Source organism: Dromaius novaehollandiae, chromosome 1 (assembly GCF_036370855.1).
Source record: "Dromaius novaehollandiae isolate bDroNov1 chromosome 1, bDroNov1.hap1, whole genome shotgun sequence".
Taxonomy (NCBI): Eukaryota; Metazoa; Chordata; class Aves; order Casuariiformes; family Dromaiidae; genus Dromaius; species Dromaius novaehollandiae.
This window is the reverse complement of record NC_088098.1, coordinates 69,939,799-69,961,008: the sequence shown is the minus strand read 5'-3', so window position 1 is coordinate 69,961,008 and position 21,210 is coordinate 69,939,799. Positions and strand designations below refer to the sequence as shown.

The following is a 21,210-nucleotide window of genomic DNA, read 5'->3' as shown; positions in this document are numbered from 1 at the left end:
TGCAAGAGTGCCTGCTGTTTCCACCAAGACATATGCTTTGCCTTCAGCTGTCAGTGCTTTGCAGAACAGGCCAGCTGAGCAGACAGCACAAGCATTAGACAAGCAAAATCCTCCTGTGCTTGCATATTCAAGAATTATCCACTGAATTCTCCTCCTGAGCACAGCAAGTACATGAGAAATAGGGAATTCAGCCCCCTCCCATTAGCTTCCTTTTTCTATTTCCAAAAAATTATTATAATGTTATACATGAATTTTCAGTGACAAATTGATATTTAAAAAGTCAGTAACAATAGAATCAGACCTTTTTCTTCTATTATATTTTCTTTGCCTCTCAACTCTCACACATGTAATAAAAAAACTCATCATGGAGCTAGATCAAGCTGACTTTGCAATCCTGACACCACTTAAGCATGCAGGTCTAGATTGTTTAGTACATGTCCAAAAGACCTTAGAGTTTGTGCTCACACGAAGTCGCACCTGGGAACTCGAACCCTGCAGAACTGCAAGCACTTCTACCAGCCTCTCAGCATCTACTCTCGCTGTTTTTTAGCATGCACAGACCCTCATAATCCAGCCCAAAAGTTTTAATATCTCTGCTTCTTAAATATGACCTTAAATGTGATAACTGCAAAATGTACTCTAAGTTATTTCTTCCTGTGAAAATAAGCATAGACACTCCTGAAAAGCTGACCATTGCTCCATCTTATAGTGAAAATCATAAGTAGAACAGAAAAACAACATCACTAACAGTAAGTCCATAGACATTAATCAGTGCTATGCTGTGAATATTGTTTCCTTCATGCAGGCCCCAATACTGAAATCCCAATGGTGATTTTTACCCAAGTAATGACCTCAGGATTTAGCCCCTACCACTTTTCACATGTAACTGCATAAGCCTATCAACTATCCACAATCTTTTATTTTTCAAATAAAATAATTCAATCAAAACCTTAGAAGCCTTCTTGTTGTAAACTAATTATTAGTAAATTCACATCCTTTAATTCTTACCCCAAAGGCAGCAATTCTGTTCTTTGCAGAACAAGGGAGTCATACCTTGAAGTAACAATTCAGCATCACAAAAACTGCAGCACAAAAAAAGAGCAACAGCATCTCATACTAAATGCTTCACTGAGGAAGTGATATCACAGAATCGGGTGGCATAAAGGATTCTGTGGTATCACTTTCTGAAGTATATTAAAAATGTATTAATTTGCCTAGATGGGAGCATCATTATTGCTCAGGAAAATTACCAAAAAAAAAAAAAAAAGACAAAAAAAGGCCTTCTGAGGTAATCAAAAGTTAAAGAAATGTAACATAATTAAAAAGAAGGAAAAAAATGTTGTATTTGTTCTCCTTAGTTATATTAGGAATAAAAAACAAAACTAATGTAATAATGTATCCCAGCAGTTCAAATCTTCTAATTTATGTAGAATGGATTATTACTTAGACAATCTGACCCTGGGCAAAACTTCCTCAGTTGAGAAGATTTACAATCTAATTATGCAGGAAGTTCTGCTGAGACAGTTTGGGTGCAATGGTCTTCTATTACATTAGCTTAGCTAAAATAGCTGCTTCTTTACTTGCTTGGTGTTCCAAGTACTCATATGAAAAGAGAAAAATCTTTCATTTGCATCCTTTATTTCCTTTTAGTTTTTCTCACCGCTGCTGTGTGCAGAAGCACTCATTCTCAACTGCAAATAGCAGCAATGGACTTAGGTTGTTAATGGCAAAGCATGAGTTGCCTTTCAGGCTTTTGCTTTGGCCCCTGTTTAGCGAACTGACTTTAAAAGGACCATCAAAGCGCTCTTCATAATTTTTACAATGATAGTTGCTGGGTTATTTCTCCCCTCCTTTATTGTAAATGCCCCTATAGAAAGCCTGAAGCTGAAATCTGCTTCTGTATACTTTCCCCTTCATCCTGCATACTCAAAGCTAGCTTATTTTTTTGTAGGATGGCTCATAGATGTTTTGCTGCTCTCTGTCACCTGAATATTTTTAGTGATGTATTCCATTAGATCGAAAAAGATCCCTCAACACATACGAAGAAAGTGAGAGCTTTACAAGCCATAGTGTAAGAGAAGAGAATATAAGAAACCTGGATCTAACACATAATCTAAAAGATCTTTTTCACTAGCTATACTGTGGAGTGTTGATATAGTTGAATACACAGACTTGTCCTGTATTAACATAGCTGGGGAAATTGGTCCTTTTTTTCTTTACAGTGAGTGTTTGGATTTCAAAAGGTCAACGGATCATGTCATGGCCTTCAGTCTTGATAATTATCATGTGTAGTAATGCACATTTTTATCTACAGGTGGCAGACCTTTTAAAATCATCTTCAATCAAATTCACTATAAATTTTTCTTGATACCATCACCCACATTAAAAAGTAAGGATTTGTAGCATAAAGTTCTAATTAACGCTGTTCAATTTAGAGGACAGATTTGTCAATGAAGTGGCTCACTTGCAAAGGCTGGTGACCCCTCTCAGAATGAAAGCCTTAAGGAAGAAGAAAAACAAAAAACGAAAGAAAAGCTTTTTTTGGTAAACGGACAACACATAATTTGTAAAAAACAAAGTAGGCTTTTGTAACACCCCCCCAATCATTCAGCAACTCAGCAAAAGACATCTTTTTTTCTCTTAAGCACAAGTTTCGCTTCCTTAGTTATTACGCACTGATTGGTAAATTAGCTATTTCTTGTTTGATAAGCTTGCTTCAAAGAGAAAGAAATACAAGAATTTCACAACTCACTTCTCGCAGTTAAAAAAGTGAATCATAAAACTTTCTGTATATAAATCAATCATTTTAAAATGCCATGATTTAGATTGTGATCTCATATGTGTTTAAGGACTCACTAAGAAGCAGAAACACACTGATTTACACCAGGAAATTTTCTATCAATCATCTTGACAAGAACTGCAGAATAGCAATGGACAAATGTGAACAAATCCATATGGAAATCAAGGCAGCTGTCCCACAGTTTTCATCATTATCATTTCTAGCTGGCCCTAAACCCTTAGATCCATTGGGCCTCGTTCTCTTTGGCCTTCCACACCTTTTCCTTATCCCCTCCCATGAAAAGTAGACATAAGGAGCATCTGTCACTCTGGCTGGATTTAGATTTGTGATTTGGTAGCATTTTCCACTCCCATTGTCAAGGCACAAACTATGTCAGAACACACAAATACGACAGGAACCTGGTCAAAGTGGGTGAAGCCTAACCCAGGGATAATCGCATTGCACTCAAAAGCCTTTGACACATCTCACTCTTCTTGAAGTCAATAACGACAAGCTAAAAAGCACACTACCCTCAAGGAGGTGCTTGTCTTTGAAGCCCTAATTCTACAAACATTTACTATTCACAGCAGTCAGGTTAAGCACAAAGGCTACTATGGGATCAAGCTGATCTGTGGAATTACCTACATCTGAGCCACCTGTCAGGCCAACAACAACATTTAAGTGAATTGCTCTCCATCTACTCTCCCTAAGCATATATAAAAAAAATTATAAAGTATTTGTAAAAATGTAGTATTTAAAATAGGTATACTTACAAATCAGTCCTAATCAGTTATTGCACATATACCCAGAAGTTTTTAGTAACTGGGAGATAATTTTTGTCTTTCCAAAAAACTAAAAAAAAAACAAACCCAAATCTTTCAAACTCATCCTTCTTAGATCTTGAATACATTAAAATAAAACTGCAAATCTGCTTGAGTGAGTAGCAGGAGGTATAGCCAAACTTAAAATAGTTATCATGGAAATACATATACTGGAGAATATCCTTATTTACTTACTGATACGCCCTCTCCTCCCCCTCTCTTCCCCCAGTCCAAAAGAAGTGGGTGAGAAGAATTATGTACACTAATGTCTTTTGTGGTAACCCAGTAACCTTCTCCTTTCTCTCCACAAGCTCTTCCCTCATACCACTCTCCCCCATATTGCTAGCCCTCCAAAGTAATTGTAGTATGTTTTTATATGGTTTTGTTTTCCTACCCAATGCAGAGGAGTTGGGGTTATTTTCAATCTTCGGAAGCTTGTAAACAGGATCAAACAGGAACCCGGTCATCAGCAAGAGGAAGGCTAGAAAAATAAAAGCAAACGCTTATCAACAATTTTATTTTAAAAAGAAAACGCACCCAAAACATGAAACAAAAGCCTGGGCTCTGCTAGACATCCCCCCTCCCCATCCCTTTTCATTTAAGTTCGTGAACTCTTTTTTGCAGAACAGAGGCTGGTGTAAATTAATGTGTGACCCAAAATACATCACATGTAAAAGCTGCTGTAGAAATATGTAATACCAAAAAAAAAAGTAGACGTTATGAGGCGCAAAGTGGCACCTATTATCATCGTAAATCAATATGAAGCTCAAGGTTGCAAAAAGCTAGGACTACACATTCCTGTCTCTCTCGAATGTTAAAAACAGCTAACCTACACTCATCGATTGGGCTTTTACACCTTCAGCATCACATTCATGCACGCTGAGATGTTTCGCATGGTCAGCGGGGCGAGTGGCCCTCGCGCCCTGGCTCCACTTCTGCTGCCCTGCGCCTAGGAGGGCTATTAACAGGCTTACCCTGCCATTCAGGTGCCATCAGAGACCCCACAGTCGGGGTACGATTTCTCACCCAGGTTTTGCTCCAGCCATGACTGGAGGCGCCACACTGGGATGCCTGCCACCGGAGACCCCAGCACCGTGCGGCTCAGAGGGGCCTTGTCCCCATGCCTCTCCTGGCACGCGTCGCGCTGTGGTTTTATTCCCCAGCTTGAACGGCGCTGCAGAGGGTGGGAAGCGTTTTGCACAGCGGGGACCCCTCTGCAGAGGCTGGGAACGTCGGTGCATGGAAGCCATGGGGCTGGGCTCATCAATCCAGGGGCCCTCACTAGCCATAGGCTCCTAACTACCAGCTTTGCGCCTCAGTTTACCCAGTTGTAAAACTAGGAAAATAAGCTTTACACCACTCCCAAGTGCACATCGAAGCCATGATTTGAAAATATAAAACATTTGGTACTGTCATCATTTGACTGGATCACATGAACACTGGTACAGAAGCAAGTCTGCGACCACACTTGTGGCATAATGTGTCAGGTTCACACAAGCCTAAGACCGCACCATTGCAGGTGTCACGTATCTGTCATTTCAGTCATGTTTTGCATCCCAAAGATGTGTTATTATATTTTTTATAATATTAATTTAATCTAACCAAAACAATTGATTTCGAATGAGAAACATACTGCTGAATACAAATAAATAGAAATTCTGTTAAAACAAAATCCACACCCAAACTCTGAAATCAATATTAAAATACAAAGCCAGACACTTTCTGCACTGGTTTAACCTGACAGAGTTACTTTGCCAGCCCTACAGCTCTGATAATACTCAGTGAAAATGAGGCACATAATAAGACTAGCAAGGACAGGCTGGAGCATAAAGTTTCAAAAGATGACTGTCCCTGGTTCATACTGAGTTCTGCATGCAAGCAAAACTTTGTGAGGATAAAACTTGATTTTCTGTATTGTTTTTGAGCAATCAGCTGAGCAAACAGAAATGCGCTTTCTATATTTTTGCATATAAATTTCCTCAAATGTGAAATTGTACTCTTAGCAAGGTTAGTATGTCTATGGGTTTTCAAATAAATGTATGTTTAAGGAAGAAAAAAAGAAAGTCAAGATCTGTAGGACCTATCAGACTACCTGTTAACAGTATCTCAAAGAACCAGAAAATATAAGCTGCTTAACTTGGGTTGGACTAGTTATCTTATTAAGCATTCATCAACTAAACATAAAACTTGTCCTTTATCTTTCTTCCCTAACTAACACATCGTTAATTCTATAGACACGCACCAGGAGCTGAGGAGCGAACGAGCCCCACTTGACTCCTTCACCCCTCCTCAGGATCAGACCCCCCAAGAATCAGAGAGGCTGAAGCCAGGTAACGTCAGGTGAAGCTCAGACCTGTAAGGCTTAGTTACAGCAATCAAACGTTCCCATGTGTTTATTTGTCTTTCCCTGCAGCCTAGAAACAAGGCACAGCAATACCTCCTGCCCACTCCATAAGCAGAATTACAAAGAAAAAGTAATATTAATTTCATTTATTTTTGTATTTTCCTTTGACTGCTGAGATTATTTGCTCAGCCTTGCCTTGTCTCTGACCTGTCTCCTCCCTTCACTGACTCCTCTTTAGAAGACTTCTACAACCTTCCATAAGTCAAGACATAAGCCCTGTTTTCTATTTCTTGGTACTTACCTTCAGCATCTTTCATGCCTAGGCTCTCGCCTCTACGCAGGTACAGATACGACAAATAATAGCAGTAACAGTAATAGCAGTCGATATAAAAAATAATATGCAGACCTACAACCCCACCGGAGCCAGGTTAGTTTACAACAGCGTGCCCCCAGTTTATTCCTACACAATATACGTAAATATTTTCCCCTTGTTAATTTTATCTACATAAAATCTTGCTGGCGGGTATCAGATCACCTCCTGTTCCTACCTGCCAGGACTCACTCAGCCTGCTTCTAAAGGGTTGCGTTATCGTTCTGAGGGAAGAAAAAGCAAAAGAACAACAAACAGCTGGCCGGGAGCTTTGCCGTGGAGAGGAAGAAGGCTTTCAACAGCAGAGCAGGGGACATCTGTGTGCGAAAGGACCATTCAGAAAAATCAGATCTATTTGGAATGAGCAAGGCTTAATTAATTTGTTGAAGTAAAAAAAGGAAGATCTTTTTTATAAAGAAAGAAAACCCAATACCTGCTTATTAACAAGAAGATGAGGCAATACCCATGTTAATAGAGACTTCAGAAAACTTACTTTACTTTCTCTTACTTTAATACTTAAACTTATACTTCGGTATTTCTTTGAATTTTTCTGTATTTCTATATCAAAGCCTACAATCTTTTTATTTTTGAAGCAACGTGGTTTGGGCACCATTATTTGGGACAACTAGAAAGTAGTTGTAGGACAGGACAAGAGCTCTGGGAAGAGAAGTTAGAGGCATGGAAAAGCTCAGAGACAACTCGAGAATCCCTTTCCAAGAACTGCCCCCGTACAAGGGAAAACTTTTGAGATGAAGAAATCTCAAATGATAGCACACATTCTTACAAAGATTCCTGCTACCTTATTACAGTATATATTATATGCTGCATAATATATTCTATACTATGTACTGTACTATATTATTGTATTAGTTAAACAAAATAACTTTACCTAAATTTTAATGCTGGTGAAAAGGGAAGATCAACAGCCTTCAAAACAAGAGTCCTGTCTCTCTTATCAGACAACCATATGCACCATCTTCCCCACACAACCCTGCCTCAGAGAGACTTCCACCAATTTCATTTCCAGGCTCTTTCTGTTCACCCGTTTGCCTCTTACACTGAGGCCACCAGGAAGATGCCACTCAGTGACATACATTGTGGTGGCTTTTCTGTGATGACGCCGTTTGCCAATCTCCAGCTCCTGCAGGCAGGCAGTCCCACCGCAGTGGTGGATGGGATGCCATCTCATATAGCCAGGAAGGGTATGCAGATAAGATGCTCTCATAATCTGGCACAGCCTTTCGGATATAAAATATTGCGATTACAAGCATCTGTTGGATCTTTCTCGGGGCTAAAATCAAATGTGCAGCCCACCACACAGCACGCACAGAGAAAACAACCATTTACAGTCACTGTGACTCGCGTTTCTCCTCGTTTCACCTGTGCGGTGGATAAAGCTGCTTCCAGTTATGCACAACACAGTGCACCATAGAGAACAGAATAAAACAGAAACATGAGGTTTACTGCTTATTCTTTTATTTTTACATGAACTTTCTGAGGCTTATGGCTGTTGGTTCTTAATTCCTCAGGTCTTAAGCCTGCCCCATTAAGGTTGAGGGGAATTAGCAGAGCAGCATTAAGGGGAATTGTGTCACTACATCTTCTGTGCAACTGTTCTGCAGATGAGGTCTTCAGTGTCTTGGGCTGTAATCTGGCAAATTTTTATCCACAGTTTAAAAATTGAACGCACACAAGAAAAAAAGCATAACTGCTTTTTAAAATTCTGTTGTCTTCAGAAAAGACCCTTCCTTCCACTTTGAAGTGATGGGTTGTCATTTCACCAGCCAAAATATGATTATTATATGGACCTTTCAGAATACTTCTTTTGACCAGGTGAACTAGGAAGACTCAGAAGCTTTGGTTATTTTTCCTACTCCAAACCAAACCAATAAAAAACTAGTCTAAAGAGAGGGTTTAAAAAAAAGACAAAAAAAACTTTTCTGCTAGAAAAATACCAATAGGCTTGTGCAAAATTACTTCCTCACTCTCTACCAGTGCATAATCTATATGGTTGAGGAATAAGAGACAAGTCTGAAGGTTTAAAAAAAAAAAAAAACAAAAAAAAACAAAAAAAACTTTTTTTTTTTTTAAGCTATTTGCCAACCAGAGTCATTTATCCCCTATTAGATAAAGTATAATAGACTATACCGAAAGGGTCACTGGCCTTCCATTTAATGATATTGCCAGCACCAATCTACATTTTCCCGACAGTGTCCCTCAACACAGAATAAATGGCTGATCTCTTCACAATAACAGCTGATTTCTATTTATTAAGCTAAAAAGGTCACCATTTTCTACGGCTGGGCCGCCCTGCACTATTGATAATTTTATGCATAAACAAATGGCAAATTTGTGCCACATAAATATGCATTAGCAATTACTTTTTCCTCGGGCAACGCTCGCCGCATGCAAATGTGTCCCTCACAGGGCCTGGTGGCTTTTGTTTTTAGCTCTTGAACAGCTAAACAAAAGAGCACAATAAACAGTTTAAAAATTGCCAATCAATAGGAAATGCAAATGCAAAGGTAAATGGCAAGAAACTTGCCCAAACAAATAAAACTAAAACAAAAAAGCAAAACAAAAATCATATAGAGGAAAAAAATCCATAGCAGGGACTACCTCTTCTCTCTCGAAACACATTTTCACCTCTATATTTTATTTTTTTTTTCTGTTTGATATGGAGAAGGCTAAGGTAGTCCTCGCACTGCAAGAGTCAGGCTGGTACTGAAGCAGACACCAGATGGGGAAACACAAAAAGTACACGCAGGTTGAGTAAACACTGAAGAGGACCCAAACTCAGATCCAAAGGAAGGAGGTGAAAGAAACAGTGTATCTGAGAAAATACATAGTGGTTTAGCTTTCCCTGATTTTACAGCATAGCCATCGATGATTAATTTATTTATTTTAATAAAGAAAAGCTACATGTGAAGAAGTTGCTGAAAAAAACTTAACAGATGAAACACCTCTCTAACCACCGATTTGGGATTTTATTAATGGCAGTGCAGAGGAAATACTAACTTCTCTGTGCCTGTGCAGAGATAGCTATAGCAACAACCTAATAAACATTATCACTTGAGAAAGTCGAGCTACATCCCATTTCCTTCACCTCGAGGACATGCTCTTCCACTGTCTTCCACCTGGATAACTGGTTTCAGACATCAAACCATGTTGCATACAAGATGCAGGATAACGGTAAATGAGACCCAGATACTAAACCAGTGCGAACAGGGAAACCAAAACTGATGATTTTAGGGGAACTGATTGATTGCTTGGAAGTCCCCCAGTCAACAGAGAAGTTTCAGTGCTTTTGAGAACAGTGAGACACACCTAATTAATACTGCTTATAGACCAGCTACTACATGTGGATAGTGAATCCTGTTCAGTAACTCAGAGACAACAGATTGCATACGAACATATTCCGAGGCCAGATGTTGGACCCATCCAAACAACCAACTTGCCTTTTCCATAACTTCCTGAAACAATAATTGTTTTTCATGACCAGGATTAGGAAATGAAGAGTGGCATGAAACATATCCAGCAGAGTAAGTTGCACCTCATTCTACAGATACTTATGAAAAAGCCAAACTTAAAACTTGTTGGCTTATCTTTGAAAAAATAGTTATTTCAACAGAAATTGAAGAGATTGATCACATGCTTCAAGTATTTGCCAGACAGGGGCCATGATACAACAGGTAACCTCCATACACTAATTTCTAATCTATTAGTCGCCGATGTTTTTAAGTTTTAATGAATGGGAAGGTTATCTTCAATATAAAAATTCAACAGTGATCCTAAGCTTCATCCACCCAGCCAGCCTTCACAGACTGCATGAATTGTACTAAACGCAACAACTTAATAACTAAACTTTTTCTCCAGTTAATTCAGTTAATTTCTTGCCTTTTGATTTCCTTGTTTTGTGGCTTGGATGGTTTTATAACAACACTTCAGAGTATGACATTTGATTCTGATAGCAGCTGATACAGGGGATATAGCAACTATCATACCAGTGCTACTTTGTTTTAACCATTCTCATCCTAAGAGCACCCTTATACTTGGTCAAATATGGGAGAAGCTATACCAACCACAGGACAAAACATATCCTCACAAAGCAAAGTCATAATTTCAGGCTTTTATTCAACAGCACTCCCATACCAATAGCATGTTTCAGCCATAAATCCATAATCATATATATATATATGTATATATATATATATACACACACACACACACACAGAGGTATATACACAAACACATATACACCCCCCCCCCCATCAACCCTGTTTTTTTCCCATTATCATACCCCCCCCCCCACACACACACACAAAAGATTTATTGATAGCATCGTTTGTAAAGCACTTCATGCTCTGGGAGGTAAAGGGTACATATCCCCCAAACTGCATACTTTTAACAGAGAACATCTTCAGCCAGACAGCCTGCCTGGAGCCGCTGGGCAGCTGCTATTCAAGCATGCCCATGGAGCCAAGGGGTGTCTACCTGATAGCATATACACTGCAAATCCCAAAGAGTGCAGAAGTGACACATTACAAAACAGTATGAAAATTTCTGCGAAGTTAAATGTGATTGAAAGACTCATGATTACACACAAAGTTCTCCCAAGGTCGACAACAGAGTAGAAAAGGCATGAGCAGGTATGCTAAAGCAAGATCAAATAAATTGTTTAAATGTCACTGCAAAGGTAGTTCGCACGAATGTCTCTACGGCCAGTCTACTGCCATTAACGTACTTAGACAACCTGTAATAGGAAGAAAATTATTACTACATAAAATATTACCACAAAGAGACACTGCTGCAGAATTGAAATGAAAAGATGTAGCTCAATCTGCTAATGCCCATCCCACGTGTGTGAATGTGATGAACAGCGGAGAATGAAGTGACTGTAAAACCTCCGTTAGGAAGTGTATTTCAACTAGCATACATGGATTTTTCTATATTGGTACTATGTTTTAACTAGCTCTGATGAGGCTATTCATGTTAATCCCCCAAACTGCTCCAGTAGGACTATCAAATCAAAACCTCCAGAAAAAGAAAAGTCCATTATCTATGAAAGTGGGTGGTGGTGTTTGTGAGAGAAGTATGCGGCTCAAGAGGATGAGATAGGAATAGAAAATAATATTTTGTTAAATTCAAGCCCTCTTTTTCTCTCCCATGAGCTCAAATTCTATTCTTCTTTCCTAACCCCCTTTTTTAATGAAGAAAATTATCGTAAGTAGTGGTTCAAAGAAATCTGTGGGGCTTTTTCCTTATTTTTATCTTTAAGAAGTGAGAACTCGTGCAACTATAATCTTCACAGAATCATGCATTTAGTATCATGGATTTCATTCTTCTTTCCACATTGTTTACAGCTTTCCTGAAGAGCTTAAAAGCTAAAACATCCTGATAAAAGTATCCTATTTCTTATAGGATTCCACATGCAAGAGTGATGTTAAGAACTGAGCAGAGCTGTCATCGATAGTGTCTAAATACTCGATTTATGTATATGCTATACACTTGGAAAAAGACAGCTGGACGATAATACAGATGTTTGCACATCTGTATGATAGGCTTTTAGAATGATTTAGTCATACCCCAATTCTTTTTGTGACATGACAGATATTTATTAGATCATTACACATGTGCACACACATACTAACCTATGAGGACTGAAAACACAGACAATCTTCAGGCATTACAGATTAATCCCACCCTTGCATTCCCATACAATATATTAACACTTCAAGTTGTGTTCTAACATGCTACATTCCTCTGAGTCTCTACTCTCCTGATGCTTTCGGTTGTTTTGAACTCAGAAACATGGGAAAGCATCACCAAGAGCTTTAGCATGAAGCAGTATTCAGAAAATTAGTGTTTTTCTCAGTGAAAGAAAATATGTTGTTCTCCCTATCTCCTCCTCCTCACCCCCCTCCCCCCCAAACAACCAAAACTTGTCTCTGCAATCAATCTAGCATCTGAAAAGCAAGCTGGATTTCTTCTGCCTCCTGCATTTTCACTACCAGTAATAGCTCCATGATTAAGACTCAGCTGACAGTTCTTATGCCACAGAAGCTGAGAAAAATCCAGTTCACTCCTTCAGTGAGCTGAATTGGTCCTGTAGTATGGGGGGGGAGGAAGAAGGCTTTCATCAGTCAGATAAACAAATCTGATCTGAAGACATCCACAGTAAGAAAATATTCCCTTCTCAAAGCTACAAAAGCATCCATCATGGGCAACTACAGACTCTTAGCAGACAACAGATTTAAGTATTCCACTCAAAATAGTAAGAAAAATTCTGAAGGTTTCCATATGAACCCAGCAGAACTGACCAAATGTATCCATCTGTTCGCTTTCATATAAGCAATATGTATGCTGCCAGTATTGGACCTCTTCTAGGGCAAGGCCCTGGGACTTAAATTACATCTGCCACTTCTCCGGTTTACAGCAGCCTTATCAGCAAAGCATGATTTTTTTTTTTTTAAAGCCTCAAAATAGCATCCTGAGGAAACACACAAGAAAATGACTGTTTCGATATTTCCTCCCTTTTCTACCTGATGACTTTGCCTCAGTACCTAATATTAATATCAAATGTGATGTTCTGAGCTGAGAAACATGGAAGCACTTCAAGAAAGCCTTTTAGTGTCTCATTTCCATCTCCTTAGATCAGAAGGGACTATGTCATAAGCAAATTTGAACACCTCCAAGCAACTCATCATGAGAGCGTCCAGAATCGAATTAGTTACCTCGCCTCTATTAAAACTGGCATGGAAGCAAATCTCCAACTCTCCTTACAGTATATAATCACCAGTACAACAGGCTTACTGGATCCTCCAAATCATTCCCCAACTTGATTTTTTTTTTATCAGTAGTTTAATGTGAATTTTTTGAAAACTGATATTGCTAATAATTTTGATACAGTTTAGCTTATTTCACCTATGACAATTTTTTTCAGATGCAACTGTGAAAATCCACTTCCTTGAATGCAAAGCAGCATTTTTTACTGCTGTAAGAACTGTGGTACAACAGTCAGCACAAGCAACTCCACAGTAAAAGGCAAAGTTAAATTTAGATTATTCACTAAATCTCTAAAACAGTCCTCTTTAAAGGACAGACTCCTCTTCAATCTGCACTGTAAACCACTGTTACACAGTTTGCATTTCTCCCCAAATATCTGCTACGAATATCAGCAGGAAATGCACCGCTACTGGTCAAACTTCCACCACCACTTCACCAAAAATGCCCTGCTCTTAATTGGGGATAGCCTAATATTAAATATTTTTTATATATATATAAAATATATACTGTGGGTACACAAACTGAAAACTTTGAATAGCAATGCATTACCATTCATCACCTAGCCCCATGCATTTTATTAGGTTGTCCTATCAAGTGACTTAGTCTAAGACATTATTGAATGGCCCTGAAATGTGGCTGCAGGAGTGTGACACATCTGTGACATGCCCTTTGCTATCCACTTGAAAGTTGTCCAAGTTTAGGGGAGAGGGGGATCTCAATTTGCATGCATGCAGGAAAGATTTGTTGAAAAACAGCATAAGGGACTGACTGGTCTATCACATTGGGAATGCTTCATCCTACACAGCCCTGCACGCTAACACTACCATGCTTCACCCTAAGGGCCCCTTGGTATAAACCTTTCCTCCAACAGCTCTTTTGAGTTATTGGAAACCTTCCAGGTGTTAGAAATGAGCACTGGAAAGCACTAGAAAGACAGTGAAACCTCATACGCTACTGCTTCCTTCCAAATCTTAAAGAAAGAAGCAACTTGATTTTACGAAAAGACCTAAAGTACAGAAAAGTTGTATGAAGGAAATAGCAGCAATGAGACTTGCAGGAGCTGAGGAGCAAGAGTCATGGGTGAAGATAAGAAAGCAAAAAATAAGTTAAGACTACATGGCAGAATGAGTCAGATCTTCCACAGGACACTACCCCCAGTACTTGGGAGTAAATACTAGACTTCTGACCAAATATCTCATGTTCCTCTTAGTGGCCAGTACATCCAGCAGTAACAGACTACTAACTAGCAATTACTCCATCAGCTTAGGTGGCAGTGATCTATACTGCGTATCTGTAAGTAACAACACCCTGGTGACCGAAGTTAGGAGGAAAGGCCAGTAGAGTTCCACATGATAGAATTCTGATTTTTCAGTTTTACATTTAATAAAATGATGACACTGCCTACAAAAATGTTCATGTTAAATAAGGCTGAATAAAAGTCAGCACTCAGCAGTTACAAAATACTGTGCTTAAGATTGTGCAGTCATTCCTAATTTACCCCTTGAAAGCATAAGCTAAGATGCATACACATGGTGATACTCTCTAATTATATGATCACATTCCAATTTTTTCTAGAAGGATATCACCCAAGAAGCACTAGCTCTGGGAACAAACATGAGTTGCATACTTAAAGACACAGTTGCCTTTTGGACCATAAAGTAATTCATTGCAGGTACTAGAACATGAGTATTTAATAAAGAAGAGATCTGCAAGCCAAAAGAAGGTCATTTCTGCAGGAATTAAAAAACTGAGCAAGAAGCCCTTAGTTGCCTGTGCCCCACTTTCCAACCTGGTACACTTTAACATATACTTGTAGGTATATATTTGTACATGCTATGTTTTTCAGATGTTACATTTTAAAGATACAAACAGCTATAATACAGTGAAAGTAACACTTTGAAAAGTCAGATTTAATGCAGATGTCTTCAGCAGCCTGGCATAGTGGTTAACTTCCCAAAACATCCAATGGAGAAGGCGGTACCTCTGAAGAGACACAGGGAGAAGCCTAGTCCAACAAAATCCTGCATTTTCCTTTCTCCACTGACTGGACAGAGACCTTCAGAGAGATTCCTTAATTCTGTTCTATTGAGATCATGGGAAACCAACAGGAAAGGTTAGGTGCCTATATCTACATGGGATCAATCAATCCATCAAAAACCTACTCCTTCTCCAAGTACCTAGCTACTAGCCTAAGCCCAAGCTTGCTTGGTCTCTGGCTTCCCACATGACTCTTGCCTGAATGCGCGATAGCTTTGCTTTGGAAGAGGGTTAGAGAATGATTTTGCCCAGGACACCCCAAAGCCAGGTGGCAAAGGCATTTTTCTGGGGTATAGGGGTTCAAACCCCTTCAGGCTAAGCAAATCCCCAAACTTTCTGGATGAGTGCTAGAATCGTTAGACCACAGCACAATCTGAGAAACAGTACTACTGCTCAAGTTAGCTGACATCCTGAATCATCTTATTTTCTGAAGCAGGGTTCAAGACAACTTAGGTGTCCACCTGAACACAGGTCACAACAGAGCTTTTGATGGGAGGTGGATCTCCATCCCTCCAGAGCAGGAACTGACAAGCATGCTGAGGCCACTGAGCTTAGATAGCCCAGGATCTTCCAGACTAATAAGTATACAGAATTAGGCAGACTTGGATGGACTGGATTGTTGCCAGGATTTAGGTGGATTGTAGGTACATCCTGGTAGGATTTGAGTGGACTGGACTGTTCTCTCCCCCTTGAATAACTTTTATCCCTATCTGTAAAACAGATACAATATCACCAAGAAGGATGTGGTCAGAATCAATTAACATCTGTAAAAATATTCAGATACCATAGCAATAAACACTACAAAGAAGTCCCTTCTGAAGTTACTAATTTTTGCATATATTTATTATACTAGTAATACTTTGAAATCATGTTTTTAAGGCAGGTTTTGAATGTGTCTGCCACAGGCCCACACAAACAATAAAGATTAAACATTATATGCAATATCTCCTCATTCTGTCAGCACCATCATTTCAGTGGACTGATATGCGATCATGTAATTAAAGACTGTATCATAATGCATATGCACAAAGGGGCTGAATTAAGGTTGTGCAGGCAAATCTAATTCTGGCATTTCCCATGCTTTGAGAGCCTGACTTCACAATCTTAGTGTTCATTTAACAAACAGTTTCTGTATGTAATACCATACATTTTATATAAGCGCTAGCAACATATACCATGTTGTTACATATTCTGATTCTGCAGGGTATATTTACACACATAGGAACAAACATATACATACTGCAAAGCAGAATAATATGCAGTCATACTGTGCCCATTGCCCTTTTCCCCTTGTGCAGCACATTCTTGCCGTGATATTTACCGCCATGAGGAATAAGCTGCTCAGGGGTGCCTGCAATTAAAGTGTTCTTTTACTTTTTACTTCTAAGTACACAAGATGTGTCAACACTTCCAGTTCCTTACCTAGCGGTAAAAACATTTTAAATAGCCTCTACTGTGTATGAGACATTTCTGGATTAGAGCACACGTGCACAAATACGTGGCCCTCTTACTCCAGGCCCTGAACAGAGCCTCTCCTGTTAACAAGAGCCTGCAGAGGTGACCACTCCTTGGAGTTTAAGAAGGTAGGATTAGAGCAGACATTGGTTTTGGCTCTGGGCTACACAGAGCTCTTCAGCCTGCTGCAGACATCTGAGAAGACTTCGGCTTCAAGGGCCAGAGAAAGAACTGCTCTCCACATGCTGTATCAGACTTTCCGCTGCTGCCAAAGAGATGCATGAAAGGCTTGACCATCTCCCTTTTTAACTTGTCGGCATAACTCCCATCAATTTAACCATGAGTATGAACAGATTCTTCCTCTTACACTTTAATTTGTCTTATCCTTGGAAAATACACCTTTTTTCCCCTCTCCTGATTTCAGCATTTTTTTCTACTTACTGAGCAGAACTTTCATCCCAGCCTTGAAAGGGCTCACAGAAAGAGCTCCATCAAGACACTTTTCTGTGCTGTCTTGCTCCAACACTGGCTGTTTTGTCTGTCAAGCGCTGGTCAGACACTAGTGCTACTTAGCCAGTTACCGCATTTTCTGCCTTGCAGCTGTATGTATCTCCAGTTTGCTTTGTGTACTCGAGCATCAGTTTTGATTAGGATCCTTACAACACGTAGGTAGTTTTGCCAGATAATCCCTGAGGAAGATGCTTCATTCCCAGCTAGGAGAAGATTTATGTCAATTCACTGTATACCCCACCATCTATTTCCCCAACCACTGTCCATTACTTTACAGCACTCATTCACTAGATATCTCAAATACATCTTTCTTGCTATCTACATGCTGTGTGATGATACAGACGCACTGGTCTACAGCTCTCAACTGGTGGTTCAGACATGCTTTCACTCCACCCATGTGTGACAAGATGCAGTGGCTGGGTTTTAACATGTATGCCTTGGCACACAATACATACTGCACTATTAGACCTCATGAGGTGGGCAAATGTGCCCTCACTGAGGGAAAAATCACATTGGTTTGTACTAATGATAGCTACAGTGACCTCTGGGATTGAAATAATGGGAATTTCCTCTTACACAGTTTCATGAAAACAATACTGAGCATTCATAAACACTAAAACCACCTTGATTCTAAGCTCCCTGAGAGGCAGTTTGCAGTCTCACACAGTTAACAGTCTAGATCCTTTCCTCCTCCTCACACCAGTTTTCTCTCTCAATTTCATAGAATCCAACCTACAGTTGTCCTAGAATTTCAGAAAGTGATAATTTTCTGTAGAGGTAGTTTATCTGACATTGGGCCTATAGCACAGGAGGGCACTTGTAGCTTCTAATCATCCTCTCCATCTGTTCACCATAAGCAATGTTGATCTTCAAATTACACAACCTACACAATCCTGAAAGTGTCTCTTACTTTCCGGTAGGACAATCTGCTCCTTCCCTTTCCCCGTTTATTGCAATCTGCAAGATCCTTGCACTGCCGCACATACGGAGAATGAGAACATATGAGTCCACCCTAAATGACCTCAAAAGGCTGAAGCAGTTAACTAAAATAGGCAGAAACTGCAGCTTTCCAGTAGACTTTTTCCCCCCCACCTCAAAGTTATTTGTAAATTCCTCTCTTTTTAATGCAGACACTGCAGTAATACTCTAATTCTAAATGTACACTGTTCCGAGCAATGCCAAAATTACATGTCGATGTCACTGTGGTGTCTGAAAAACTATTCATGTACCCTGCTCTGAGCTGTTCAGCCTGACGCAGCCTTGTCCTGCTTTTGCTCACCTGGCCTGGCAGCTCTCCTGGCTCGGCATCGCCTCCTCCCAACACCTCTCCCCACAGCCCACAAGGTTTCTCGGCAACACCAGTGATGGACCAGAGGGGCTAAAGCAGGCCAGCAGCTCTCCTTTGGCTGCCCAGCAGATGACCATATCAGACCCAAAATGTGGTGAGAAAGGTTTGTGGGAGAGAAAACGGGAGACAACAATGGAAGGGGGCAAGAAATGAGGAAGGAGAGGGGCCAGCTGCTCTGAAGCCCCACCATGGGGGCTCCAGCATTCTCAGATCAAATGGGAAGCAGAGTTAACAAGCAGAGGAGAGGAGAAGGAACAGCTACCCAGCTATAGCCCTCCAAAACCTCACAGACCCCTTGTTGAGAAGATCTGGTGGTGACAGACCATCCTGAGATATTTTTCTCTAGCAGAAATACTGCAAAAGATACAAATGGCACTGCCCATCATACTCCTCCTCCTGACAGTGTTTGAAAGCTGAATGGTAAAGGACAGCTGAAACACCAGTTCCTTGTCAGAAACACAGTCACCACAGCATCTGGACTCTATACTATCCTCACACCTTGCCATTGCTCTGACATCATGATCTCTAACCTGTGAGCTGAAGGCCAGATGTTGTCAGTGAAACCTTCTGAGATCCTCACAGCAACCACACTTCACCATCAGCTACTCCCATGGCGGACAGAAACAACAGAGAAAGATGCTGCCCACGCTATGCCACTCCTTCTGTACTGTCAGCCACAAGTCCACAGTGATAAGTAGCACAAGAAACTGCCAGATACGTTAAGGAAAATAGGTCCATCTGCCCCATAGTCAAAAGATGATCTACTGCATGGAGCTCAGCAAGGCAGAGTAAATTAACCTAAGGAGCCACAAATAGATAATCAACAATACTTAATGGCAGCTAGCATACAGCTAAGTGGCTGCCCTAACTTTTGCAGCAGCATCACATCCCAATGGTTACTGCACACCATAAGCTGCAAGTCTGTAATAAAGACTGTTGATGTTAACTCACAAGCCATCATATCTTCACTTCTCTTAAAGCTCTATCTCCTAGACACCTATGAATACATCAGAATTCAGCTTGCATTACATTTTTTATTAGGTTTCTATTCCTCTTGTTTCTGGAGCAAGCTTGTATAAGCACTACTGCAGACTCAAGACCTGAAGCAAAACAAAACAAAAAAAATCAGAATCCTATTGTTTATATATCAATCTTCAAATTATTTTACACAAGGCTTGTACTTTTCTTTTAGGTATTCTTGGCTGGTATTACTAGAAAATGTAGGTATTTGGGGCTTCAGGCATAAACATCCAAGGATACCAGGCACAAGTGCAAAGGAATGATTAGGACTGCCTTACTCCCATGTACGCCCCCAATCAGACAAGCATGCCTGAAGATGTGGCTCTATGACTTTTTGCTCCTCTCAATATCATTTGTTAATGATATTAAAACATACTATTCATAGCTTCTTATGCCTCACTAACGGAGTTTTATACACAAATCTCTGCAAGAAACAAAACTTTGAGACATGCTTTGGTCTCAGTTAGGCAAATTTATCCCAGGCACAAGGAAGAGTGTACTCATTCTAACACTGGGCAGAGGTGGGGAGCAAGGTGTGCACTACACTACAGCACCTGTGTTTGAAGTCTCTAACTCAATAAACATTGTAATGAGTAAGGACTTGATGTTTTCCCTCCAAAACATTTGCTTATTTATCTGCACTGTTGTTACATATTCACTCCTGCTGGCTAATGCACTTATGGATCCTCCTGGATTACAAAGGTAGTGACTATTCAGGTTTGTAAACAAAAGGCAGGGTAGAATATATATTTCATTATTCTTTGCCTCATATACATAGATGTTCGCATGCTTTATTTATGTGATCAAAGGTAACTAAACCACTCCGGTAGCTGTACAAAACAATTCTGAAGACATTTAAATCAGTATCAAGATTTTCACCTTGTCAAAAGAACTGGATTTTTTAAACCATCTCAGGAGGACTAAAATTCATAATGGGTCAGGGTGGATTTAGTTCTCTGGAGTGCTAATTTCCACAAGTGGCAAGCACTGACAGCTCCTATTGCCTTACAAGAGACAGATACGGGTACGTGATGTTTGCAGGCATAGTCTAAGCAGCAGTTTGTAACTGCTTGCTAGTTAGCGCTGCAGCAACAGGAAAGAAATGTAGGATATATAGATGAACCTCAGCTACAATGGAACAAGTTCCTGTACAGCAAGCTTTTCAGTTCTTTTCCTGGAAAGAGCTGACTGCAATTTTAAGAAATTACAGGAGATAATACCTGGGCTACAGCATGAGAACTGTACCCAAAGGACTACTTCATAGTTATAATTTGAACTTGGAGACAGCATAGTGCCTAGAACAGGTATATAAACTGTTCTTAGGAGATATGGTCACTGCATTGGGTCACCAGTCTTAACATCCCTTTGCCTCCATTTCCACCACTCACATAGCGAACACAGCAATACTTACAGGTTCTGTGCACAGCGGTGCAGACACCACCTTTGATGTCTCCTAATCTCGAGGCACACCCCCACTACACCAAGCTTGTCTGTTCATCACCTGAATCAACCAGAATCAACCAACTATTCAATACTCAAATTTGGTTCTGGTCTCGGGACCTTTAGCTTCCGGTCACAATTACCTTGGCAGGCCTGACCCCATCCCAATCTTAACATTCCCCTTTCCTTCAGGAGCAATAGCAGTCATATCCAGCAATAAAATTACTTTTTAATATATACTGAATATATAAAGTACTATAATACTTACTAGATTAGATACTAAGTATATTAATACTGTAA

General features: G+C 40.0%; 1 protein-coding gene across 2 annotated transcripts in view; it reads right to left on the bottom strand.

Moving 5' to 3' along the window:
- The window catches only part of SOX5 (SRY-box transcription factor 5), a 651,412-nt gene that overhangs the window by 484,798 nt on the left and 145,404 nt on the right, over positions 1-21,210 (bottom strand). For both annotated transcript variants that reach the window (XM_064515931.1, XM_064515936.1), the window contains exon 2: positions 3,995-4,081. The gene's annotated coding sequence lies outside the window, so the exon portion shown is untranslated. The remainder of the gene's footprint in view (positions 1-3,994; positions 4,082-21,210) is intronic.